The following is an 11612-nucleotide window of genomic DNA, read 5'->3' on the forward strand; positions in this document are numbered from 1 at the left end:
CTTTCCTCCCCTGCTGTCCCCTTTTAAGGACCCAGAAACTCATGCACAGATACTGCCCCAAAGGAGGATGGGACTCAGCCACCAGGTGGATGCCAGGTGCACATCCAAACCCAGGCTGTACCCAGGCTGGGAGGCTGGGCCAGCATCCCCAACAGCCTGGGTTGTGGGCTGCCTCCTCTGGGCTGACCCGCGAAGCTCCACTCTGGGATGGGACTGAGCTGAGACACATTTCTGATCTTTTGGCTGCTCCTCGTCGGGCTCTGCCAAGAGGGGGATTAGAAGGAGGCTTGATGGCTATGTGGGGGGAGTACATGCCCCTTCTCTCCCGAGGATGTCGCATTCCAGTCAACGTCTCTGGTTGCGGGGGGGGGGGGGCGTGAGGATGTGCCCCTTCCCTCCCAAGGATGTCTCATTCCTGTGGTCAGCATCTCCTGTTGGGGAGTGGGAGGAGCCTGTCCCTTTCCTCCAGAGGATGTCCCATGCCGGTCAGCATCTCTCAGCGAGGCCTCACCCCAGCCGTGGCAGCTCCTTCCTGAAGCCCTTCATGGTTTCCACACTCAGAGAACCAGCAACTCAGTGCCACCCAGGGTCATGGGCAATGTTTGGTGGGCCCCTGCATGACAGCCTGGGTGCCAGGCCCCAGCCCCCCATCCCCAGGTCCTGATGCACCAGGGCTGGCCAAGCCTTGCCTCTGGCTTAGGTTTGGCTGTTTGTTCCTCTGATCTCATGTTGAAATGGGGTCTCCAGCATTGGAGGTATGGCTTGGTGGGAGTGATTGGGTCATGGGGACAGAGCCCTCTGGGAGGGCTTGTTGCCATTCTAATGGTAACAAGTGTGTTCTCACTCTCTTAAGAGTTCATGCCAGAGTTGGTGTTGAAGAGAACCAGCACCACATCCTCCCTCTTGCTCCCTCACTGGCCAGCTGACATGTCAGTGCCCCTCTGCTGGCGGAGGCCATGACAATCCAGGACTCAGCATGGAACCGAATGAAGCACCCTTCTGGAAGGCAAAGCCCCAGAAGGGATCCGTGTGTGTGGCAAAGCTCCGCGGAAAGTCTTGAGGAAAGTTCTACATGAATGTCCTGTGACTAATGGTCGCCTGTTTGTTCCCATTATATTGTTATGCTTATACCTTACAGGAATAATATGCTTTAATCTCCCCTTGGGAAAGAACGCTGTGACTAAAGTTATGGATTACGGCATCTATAATGTTAATAATAAAGCAGCTAATGTTTCAAATGGCAGAGGCCATGACAATCCAGGACTCAGCATGGGAACCTAATGAAGATACTCTTCTGGAAGGCAAATCCCCAGAAGGGATCCGTGTGTGTGGCAAAGCCCCGCGGAAAGTCTTGAGGAAAGTTCTACATGAATGTCCTGTGACTCATGGTCGCCTATTTGTTCCCATTATATTGTTCAATAATAAAGCAGTTAATGCTTCACATTGGCCATGCCTTAGGAAATGCAAATAGCAACCCAACGGGTCACAATGACCCAACCAATTACTGCAAAACCTACTGTAGCAAAGTGTACTTTTAACTGTTCTACTTTATGTTAAAACGATGGTATTGAGAAATGGCAGAAACTGAGGTACAAACTAAAGCAAACACAGTTAAGCCATACAAACAACACCAGAGTAGCCACAAGTTTAAAGCTTTGAAACAATATCACAAATCCTTGCCAACTGTTAGAGCAGGCCCCCATTTAGGTTATAATATGAATGGTAGAATTTGGTGGGCACCTAGAGGAAAGAGTAGTATGCAAAACTTAGAATGGCTTGACCCTCCACTACCTTATATAGGTGCATATGATGATGATATGGTTAGAAAGTCTGGATAGATGAAAGACATGTTAAGTAGAAAAACTTATCTTTATAGGAAAAAATAAAACGCAGTGGGCCCCCTTGGTGCCTGCTTTCTAAAACCCAAAAAGGTCAGCACCTAGTAAAAAGTGAAATGATTGGTATATATAAATAAAATATAGACACTGCCTCATCACACACAGTGACCTTTAAACTAAAACTACATAAAGGCTATATGCCTAACACCTTTATATCTATATAGACTATTTACCTTTATAAACCATAAGTTTTACTTTCCACTTGCTAACCTTTTGACTAATATTAACCTTGCCCTTTTAATAAGTTACCACTTCCAAGAACAGTTAGTTTCTTATATGTAGATATTATTAAACTGTACAATTATCAGAATTGTTTTTTTTTTTTTAATAATTAATCAGTATTTTTATTATAGTTTTGTGGGGTACAGTTAAGGGTTAGGTGTACAATTACGTTTCATTCAGACACCCTGTTGATAAGAGGTGTTTTCCCAGCCCCAGACAGATATTTGCTACTGTTAATCCCCTCCCCCTCCCCCCCATAGTTTCCCAGTACCATCAGTCATTTTGTTATAGTATTACATTGGATGTTCAAGGTCCATTATATGAGTGAGAACATGTGATATTCTGATCTTTGTTTCTGTGTGAGGTCACTCAGTATTATAGACTCTAGTTCCATCCAGGTTGCTGCAAAATTCACGATTTTGTTCTTTTTTATGGCTGTGTAGTATTCCATCGTGTATATGTACCACATTTTTTTAATCCAGTCCTCTTTTGATGGGCAGCATGGTTGTTTCCAGGTTCTTGCTATTGTGAACAATGCTGCGATAAACATACGTGTGCAGGTATCTTTTTTATAGAGTGATTTGTGTTCTTCAGGGTATATTCCCAGTAGGGGGATTGCAGGGTCATATGGAAGGTCAATTTTTAGAGCTTTTAGGAATCGCCACACTGCTTTCCACAGAGGTTGCACTAGCTTACACTCCCACCAGCAGTGTAGAAGTGTTCCCTTTTCACCACACCCTCTCCAGCAGCTGTTATTTTTTGAGTTGTTGATAATTGCCATTCTGACTGGAGTTAGGTGGTATCTCAGTGTGGTTTTAATTATCAGAATTGTAAAATCATTAGTATGTCATACAATCATTTTGATATGTTTTGATTGTTAATTTTTCCCTTTACTGTTAACTTTCTGCTAAGTGTGTGCCAAAAATTATGATATAAATAAATCAGCACTGGTGTGCTTCAGTGCCAGAGTGCCTGAAAAGAAACTCTGCTCACGACTCTTCCTTTCCTCACCTCATCACGCCTCTTTCTTGGGTCCCTGTGAACCCCCCCAGAGCTGGCCTCCGGCACTCTGCCTTCCAGATTGTGGCTTCCTGAAGCCTCATCAGAAGCAGATGCCAGTGCTGTACAGGACCCTGAGCAAAATACACCTCTTTTAAAAAATGAATTATGCAGCCTCAGGTATTCGTTCATAGCAATGCAGACCAGGTGGATACACCTCCTCTCTGAGTCTCTGAGCTCCATGGGTCTCTTCCACAGAGGTCAGAGACCCACTTCTAACGAGCAGTGTCCCCCCGCAGTGGTCATGCCCGGGTGCCCCTCCAGTCCCTGATGTCCCAGCACCAGGCAAGCAGTCCCTCCTCAGCAGGGCCCAAGGCCTCTTCCTGGAGTGTGGAGACGTCAACACTCACTGGGCCACGGTCCCTGTCACAAGTCCAGGCTCCTGGCGAGGGCATGTTCACTGTCTACCCTTTTCACTTTGCTTCCCTGCCTGGACATGGTCGTGGCTCCCAGCAGTTGTCATCTTCATGATAACTCAGAGTTCCCTTTCCTTTTTCAGTTCTTCACTACTTGCTTGCCAGGATTTTATATGAAATTCTGCTAAGATGCCTGATGTGGTTTATTTTTCTTTACTGGACACGTTCTGATAGAGTAAGTTGTAAGAAAAAGTAGCTCAAAGAAAATACACTAGAAATCAAAGACAAGGCAAGACACGGAGGGAGATAATAGTGGTCTGGGTGAGTTAAGAAATCAAAATTAAAAAATGAAACAATGACAAAAATTAAAGTCCCAAGAAAGGCAACAAATAAACGTAGGGGTCATAAGAAATATAGAAACCAGAAATACAGTAGATTAAACTCAATATATGAATTATTTCATTAAATTCAAATAGCTAAAAATCTCTAGTTAAACCACAAAAAAAAAAAAATGACAAAAACTTTCAGGTTGAATAAGGAAAGTAAGGCACGTGTTGCATGCAAGAGACCCACCTCAGATACAAAGAAAGAAAAAGTTTCAGTACAAAAGGACCAAAGTTCTAAATAAAACCATAACCACAAGAAAGCTTCCATGATTATATTAATAGCAAACGATGTACATTTTAAGGCACAAAACATTTATCAAAAAGGAACATTTAATAACAACTTATTAAAGACAAAGTCTATGTAATAATTCTAAATGTATGGTTATCTGATAGTGCAACTTCAAGATATAGGGCAAAAGTTGGTAGAACTAAAAGGAAAAAATACAAATCCATGCCATGGTGAAGACTGTAGTGTGCTTGTCAATTATTGATAGACGAAGTATACACAATGTCAGAAGCCACCTGGGAGGTTTGAACAACTAGACCGAGAGGCTTGACCTGACTGATGAGAGTAACATTGAGCACCTGCAGAATACACGTGACATTCAAGTTCCACAGCACATTCAGATGACATGTGTGCTGAGGAGGGAAGTGTGTCCCTGTCAATCTCCAAGGACTGAGATCATTCAGGGTGTGTCCTGTGACAGCCATCAAATTAAAGTGGGAAACAATAAAATAACTAGGAAATGATCACCTATTTGGAAGTTAGTCAACACACTTCTGAGATAACCCATGGGAACAAGAATAAATCACAGTAGAAATTAGAAAGCATCTCGAAGTCGATAATTTAAAATATGTAAATATTGAAAGTTGTGTGTTGAAGCTGAGACTGCACTTAGAGGGAAATTTATACCCTTAAGTGCATACATTAGGAAAGAAGAAAGGCTGAAATTTATGATATAAATTTCAATTTCAAGAACTTATAAATGAATAGAAAGTTAAACCCCAAAGCAAAAGGTTCAAAGTAATTAAGGTAGCAATAGCTAATGAAACAGATTTAATAGAAATAACTGACAAAATGCAAGGTTGTTTTCTTGAAAGATCAATATTGTCGATAGTCTTCTGTAACACTGATCAAGAGGAAAAGAGAGGCAGCCCAGATGACATCTGGAATAGATAAGGATGAAGTAGCAAGGTTTTAGAAAGTTTCACACTGAAAACAGAGAAGACTGATTTTCAATTATTCAGGTAGCATTTACAAAAGTTGTCTACGTGCTAGACTATTAGGAAAAGCACTATGAATATCAAACCTCTCTGATTTTCTTCTTTAAAAAAATTGAATACCACATTCTCTGACCATGATGTAATAAATCAACTTTTAAACCTATCTAGAAATATTGAAAATTATGTTGAGCAGTTGAAGCTTGCTCAGATAAATATGTTTAGCCTACAAGAGATATCTTGTTCATGAAAGTAAAGAAAAATAAATAAAATAAACTTTCAGTTTGGGCAAAGAGAAAAAGATAAAGTTAGCCCTAGAAAAGTCAAGAAATGAAGTACAACCAAAGCAGAAATTGGTGAATTTGATAACAGAAAATGAGAAGGAGAAAATAACCTCAAGAGTAGATTTGAAGTTATACATAGGTGTGCAAACTCACACGGGCACTTGTTCTACACATGTGCTACACACATGTACAGGCACAGACATGCATGAAGACTGGCAGCTCGCGAAAGGGACAGTTTAAAATGACAGAGTAGAGGAAAGCCCAGGCACCAAACAGGCCTAAGCTTTTCAAATTCAAAAGAACACTTTGATTAACTTTGAGTGAATGCACTTGAGAGCTCACAGGGACCAGTGATTTCCCAGGACTCTGAACCAACACAGTCTACTCTGAGCCCTGGAGAAAGACAAGAAGGCCAGGGCCGTGCTGGGTTGAGGGGTATTCAGATCCCCAGGAGGCACCACAAACAGTGGAGGTGGCTTAAAGGGAGGACGCGCGTGTTCAGACAGGAGACTGCCTGGGTCACTGCTGAGGCGAAGACACCAGGGCATGTGGGTGCATGGCTGCGTGTAGTGTGTGCGCCATGGCTGGACATTTGAATGTGTGTGCATAGCAATGTGTGCATCACTGCGTGTGCTCACACGTTCCTGGGCACACAAGAGGTCAACTCACTGTCCCTAAAATGCCAGGGACGGGCGCCCAGGCACGAGGGCTAGGGAGAAATGAAATCTTCACTGCACACATTTCTGGCCCGTCTGGGTCATTGCTACCATGCTCTTTTCATTTTTAATGAAAAATGTGTGGACAATAGAAGATTACAGGAAAATGCCAGCGTGACCTTTACCTGCTTCTCATAAGCTTCCCCTGTGGTAGTTTTCGTGTGGGACAGAAGGTCCCAGGGTGTGGAGGTGGCACTGAGCCCCCTGTCACCTTGTTGGCAATGGTTGGCAATGGCTTTGTGGCCCCAACTCTCTTTTTGCCGGTGGCTCTTCTAACCCATTCCTTCAACATGAAATAATAGAATTGGACTGGGAGAATGGCTTCCGAGATGAGAACAGTGATTAATACCCACAGCTGTCAGTCTTTAGCTGAGAGTTGCCATATTACTCAGAGAATTAAATTCCTCCTCCATTAAAAATGACTCAAAGAAATTAATTAATTTTCCATGTAATGACTTGAGCAAGCAAGTCCTGCATGACAATGAGTGTTCCTGAACTTCTAATGAACTGTTTCCTCCAAAATGTTCTGATGAAGCTGAATTCAGAAAGCAGTTTTCTGTTAATTGCTGAGATCTAGGACTCCTCAAATGGACTATTAGGTGAAGTAATTTCCAAGGGAATTGATCTTCAGTTAAGGACAAGTGTAAAACTCCAGCACAGGACACAGAGGTCAGAGGCTCTGCAGAGTAGCATCTGTGGCCCTGATGACCCACATGCCTGGTGTCCCCTCAACCCACAGGCCCCGACCCCACTGACTCAGGGCTTGGCTGTGTGACTTGTCTAGAATGACTACCAGCAAATATGATGCAAGCAAAGGCTTGACCGATGTGTCCACATGGGGTGTCTTAGGGTGCACCCCATGGAAGCCCATGGCTGTGTCCTGCCAGCCTAGGGCCACCATGATACGGGGAGCCCAAGCTAGCCAGGCGGTAGGGTCATGAGGACAGGGGGCTCCTAGCTGTGTTAACTCACTGGTGACACCAACATGTGAACACTGGGTGCCCCAATCCACCATGCAGGGTGGTATGAGCGGGGGTGGGGGTGCTTCCCTGGCTTATCCAGGCCCTGTCAATTCCCAGAAAGCTGGCCAGTCCACCTTGCAGGGTGTCATAGAGTCCCTGGCCCACCCAGGCATAGTCAATTTCCAGGAAGCTGACCAGCCTGCCATGTGTGTGTCAGAGAGTGTTCCTGGCCTACCCAGGACCTGTCAATTCCCAGGAAGCTGGCCAGCTCACCTTGCAGGGTACCATGGGGGGTTTCCTGACCCACCTAGGGCCTGTCAATTCTCAGGAAGCTGTCCAGTCCATCTTGTCAAGCATTATGGAGAGTCCCTGGCTCACCCAGGCCCTTCGGTATCCAGGAAGCTGGGCTGTTCACCTTGTAGAGTGTCATGAGGGTGGGGGGGGGTTCTTGGCCCACCAAGGCCCTTCAATATCCAGAAAGCTGGCTAGTCTACCTTGCAGGCTGTCAAGGGGTGTCCTTGGCCCATCCAGGCCCTTTAGTATCCAGGAAGCTGACTAGCCCATCTTGCAGGGTGTCATGCGGAGGGGTCCTTGGCTCACCCAGGCCATTTACTATCCAGAAATCTGGCCAGTTCACCTTGCAGGCTATCATGGTATGTCCCTGTCCCATCCAGGCCCTTCAGTATCCAGGGACAGGAGGTTCTAGGCAGTGGATGAAGTGGATTTTGGCAATAGACTGTGCCTTGCTGCTGTGGGCTCATCAGATAATTTGGTCCAGGAGACCAGTCATGGCAGGGGACAGGAAGTTGGTGTGGGAGGGAAGTTGGACCACAGTGCCAGCATCTTAGCCAAGGACCTGGGGGTCGGGCTTGGCCCTACAGCTGGGCCTGGGCACAGGCTGGGTTTCCCTTGACCCTTTCCTTAACCCAGGGAGCATCCTGGGTCCCAGCAGTGAATGTGAGTCTAGGTCTGATTCCCCATGGAGTGGGCCTACTGGTTTTTCTGCCCTGGGAAGGGCCAGCCAGGGTTTGGGAGCCTTGGTAAGCAGGATCGGGAAGGCTGACATCCATGTGTGTTTTAGGGTCTCAGAGATGCTGGTCATCTGCAGGTTCAGCAGAAGGGGCGAGGATGTGTGACGGAGCCCACCCAGCTGGGGTCTGTACTCCCCTTGGGGCGGTTCCTGGAGCCGGCAGGGCCGCATCAGCCCTGCCTAGCCGCATGTGGCTACTGTCATGCCCAGTGCCTTTGGGATTCCCCCCTCCAGTCCCTCCATCCTGGAAGTCCTCTGTGATTTTTCACAAACAGACTCTAGCTTCGTGGCTCCTGAAATGTGGTAAGCTGGGGCAGGTGCAGGGCTTGTCTTGCTCATGACTATGGCTCCCTGCTCACTCGGGGCTCTCATGCCCACTTCACAGGGGTGTGGATGACTCAGCTGGTCTGCCTGAGTTGAGAGGAGCAGGCTGTATTTCTCTGACTGGGGCTGCACTGTGAAGGGGGCTGCTTCCCACCTCCAGCCCTCATGGAATCTGGGGGAATGAGGGGGAACCAGTGGCGTATTGGACCAATCCAAGCAGCAGGTGCTTGGGTCCGCTGGGCTCTGGGTGGGTCCTTTTAGGTCTTCTGGGCTCATGGAAGTGAGAATGGGAGGTTGGGTGACGTCTTCAGGAAACAGGGGGGTCATGGCTAGAGCAGGTCCCGCAGGGCAGCCTGTGGAGGGAGGTTCTGCATGGCTGAAGTCCCAAGTGATGAAGCTCTTGAGGAGTGGTGGTGGGGAGCCGTGGTTGGGGGTCAAGAGGAAGAATGGGTTGCCTGTGTCTAGGCCTGTTACTGGTGAGTCCCTGGGCGATACTCCTCCCACGGGGGCTTCGACTCTCAGGGGTTGCGACTCTCCGGGGCTGCCCTGCAGTCATCCTGCCTTCCCACCCACCCTCTCCACAAAGAACTGTCCGCTGAAGCACTGGGCGGCTTCCCAGGCGAGACCCCTGCAGGGTCAGCTCCCACCCTCCTCCTCCATGCTCTTTCTGGTCCCTTTCAGGGTCCCCGGGCGATTGTCATGGCAGGAAATGGTCCAACGGATTCTGTGGTTGCTCCTGCAGCAAGACGACTGGAGAAAGGCAGGGGAGAACCTGTTCCACCCCCCAGCAGAACAGAAAACAGAGATCCACAGATGACCAGTTACTCACAGAGCTCACTGATGACTTGCCCAGGCACCATGCCTGGTGAGGGTGTGGATGATTCTGGCAGTGCTGGGCTGGGACCCGGTGTCCCAGCAACCTGTGAAGGAGGTACTGGTGTCTCTACTTTTTGGGTGAGAAGGAGGCTCAGGGGTGAGTGGCCTGCCTGGGTCACAGAGGCAACAAATGGTCAAGCTGGGATTCCAGTGCGGACAGAGTCCGTGCCCAGGAGCAGTGGCAGGGCCGGGGCTAACCTGTGTCCTGCCTCTGGTCCAGTGTTACCGTGGCAGGTGCTGCCCACCCCTGCCCTGCATTGCCATGGCCATGGCACTGGGGCAGGAAGACAGGGGAAGTGGGGACCACTTTGAGCTTCATGCTGGCCATGGCCACACCTTAACCAAGCCAGGAGGCAGCTTCAGTGAGTGGAACCCTATCACACGTGAGCCCCGTCTCAGGGAAGACCCCCAGAAGTGGATCCTTCTGGCCTTCATGGCCACACAGCATGCATGACCATCGGCCTCCAGGTGTGGTGTGTACGCAGCAGCTGGGGTGGAAATGAGGGGTGGCATCTCAGGTGGGGAGACAGCTGGCCCTGGCTGTACCTGATACGACTTGCCGTTCCTGCTCTCTTGATCAGGCTAGACTCAACCACCCCTTGCAGCTCCTCCAGATTCCCTCCCACTAGGCTAAGTAGCACTGCTCACCCTAATAATGTCAGATGATGACTGCACTCGAGGTCAGATGTCCCCGGGCAGTTAGGGGCTCAGCATGGGGCTGTTCCCTATCACAATGCTGCAGGTCCTGGCTGAGCCTGTGCATCCCAAGGAGGAGCTGTGAGCCCTGGGCTTGGCACCAGTGCAGGGCTGCCTCCCTCGCTGAGGCCTGTGCTTCTAGGATGGCCTGATGGTCCTGGACACAGTCTTCTCTCCTCACTCCCCCTGCTTGGTTTTCACAGACAGGTCTCCTGAAGCTGCCTGCCATGTGAGATGTCCCATGAAGGCTTGGTTTGTCTCCACAGGGTGATGTGGGCTGCTATGGCAAAAGGACCCACAGTGTCCTCTGACTCAAATGCAGATGCATCCTGCTCCTTCCTGGGAGAGTTCACAATGGGGCTTGCAGCTGGCCAGCACTTTCCTCCACCTCAGCCCTGCAGGTTGCCCTCCTCCTGTGGCCCCTGTCTTGGGCCTCGTCCTCCTGCACCTGGCCTGCAGAAGGGGAAGGGTGGGGAAGGCTCAGCCACATCCTAAGAGCCCAGACTGGGACCCAGTTGCACCCACCTGCAGGGACTGCCATGAGTCTGCCAGGTGCCAGGGAATATGGGAGAAGATGTGCCAGACTGTGGTGACAAGTGCGCACTCAGTGTCCCATGCTCCTCTTCCTTCAGTTGGGTGGGCACTCCTGATGCCAGCTCACTGACAGGTACCACGAATCTCAGTGAGCTGCCCAAGCATAATCTGTCCCTCTTCCCAGCACATAGTGGCATGCCACCACCAGGGTCTACATGGTTGGGAGAGTCCCTGGCCTCTGGCATGACCAGAAGCCTGAATCACCCAGAGAACACTTGCTACTTTCACTGCCTTGCCTGGCTAACACTGTTATTTTTGGTGACTGAAGAATTCAGGAGGAGCAACCTAGGAGTCAGTGGGAGGATCTCAAGATGGTAGGTGTGGAGATGGACCCATCCTCTCCTCGGGGCCTGCTCAGAACCCTTCTGAAATGCATTCCCAGAGATAGCCACATGTCTGGGGCAACTGCTCTGCTGGTGTCCAGTGTGGAGGTCACGTGGACATGGTGTCTTCCCCAAGTCCTTTGATGCCTTCGCAGAATCTCAGTGAAGCCCAAGGCTGTGCTTGGACCAGGCAAGGCGCTCCTCTCCCTCATCCCCTCCGCTCAGGGTCCAACCTTCTCAGCTGGCATCAAGGAACCTCTGCCCCTTAGTGTGTCCTCACCCTCCAGCCCCACTTGCCCCAAGGGGCTCAAGACTCCAGCACCTGAACACTGTGGGGCTCTCTCCAGTGCCATCCTTCACTTGACTGCCTGGGCCCCTCTTTTGCTTGGGGTCCGGCTCAAAGCCCTTAGTTGGGCACTCAAGGCTTCCATTATCCAGCTCCAGTGCCCATCTCTTGCCACAGCTGTGACCACTCCCCTGCTGGGTCTGTTGTGAGTCTCTCCTCCTGGTGAGTGTCCACCCGACTCCCCCCAGCTGTTTCCAATCTCCCTCCTCCCCTTCTCCATGAAGTCTGCCCACCCTTCCTCCTGCAAGCCTTCCCTGGTCCCCTCTAAGGTCCCAGCATGTCCTCTGCCCTCTCAGGGCCTTGTGGCTTGCTCCAGGCA

This window comes from Carlito syrichta, unplaced genomic scaffold, assembly GCF_000164805.1.
Source record: "Carlito syrichta isolate Samal-C Ts95f unplaced genomic scaffold, Tarsius_syrichta-2.0.1 Scaffold116466, whole genome shotgun sequence".
NCBI lineage: Eukaryota > Metazoa > Chordata > Mammalia > Primates > Tarsiidae > Carlito > Carlito syrichta.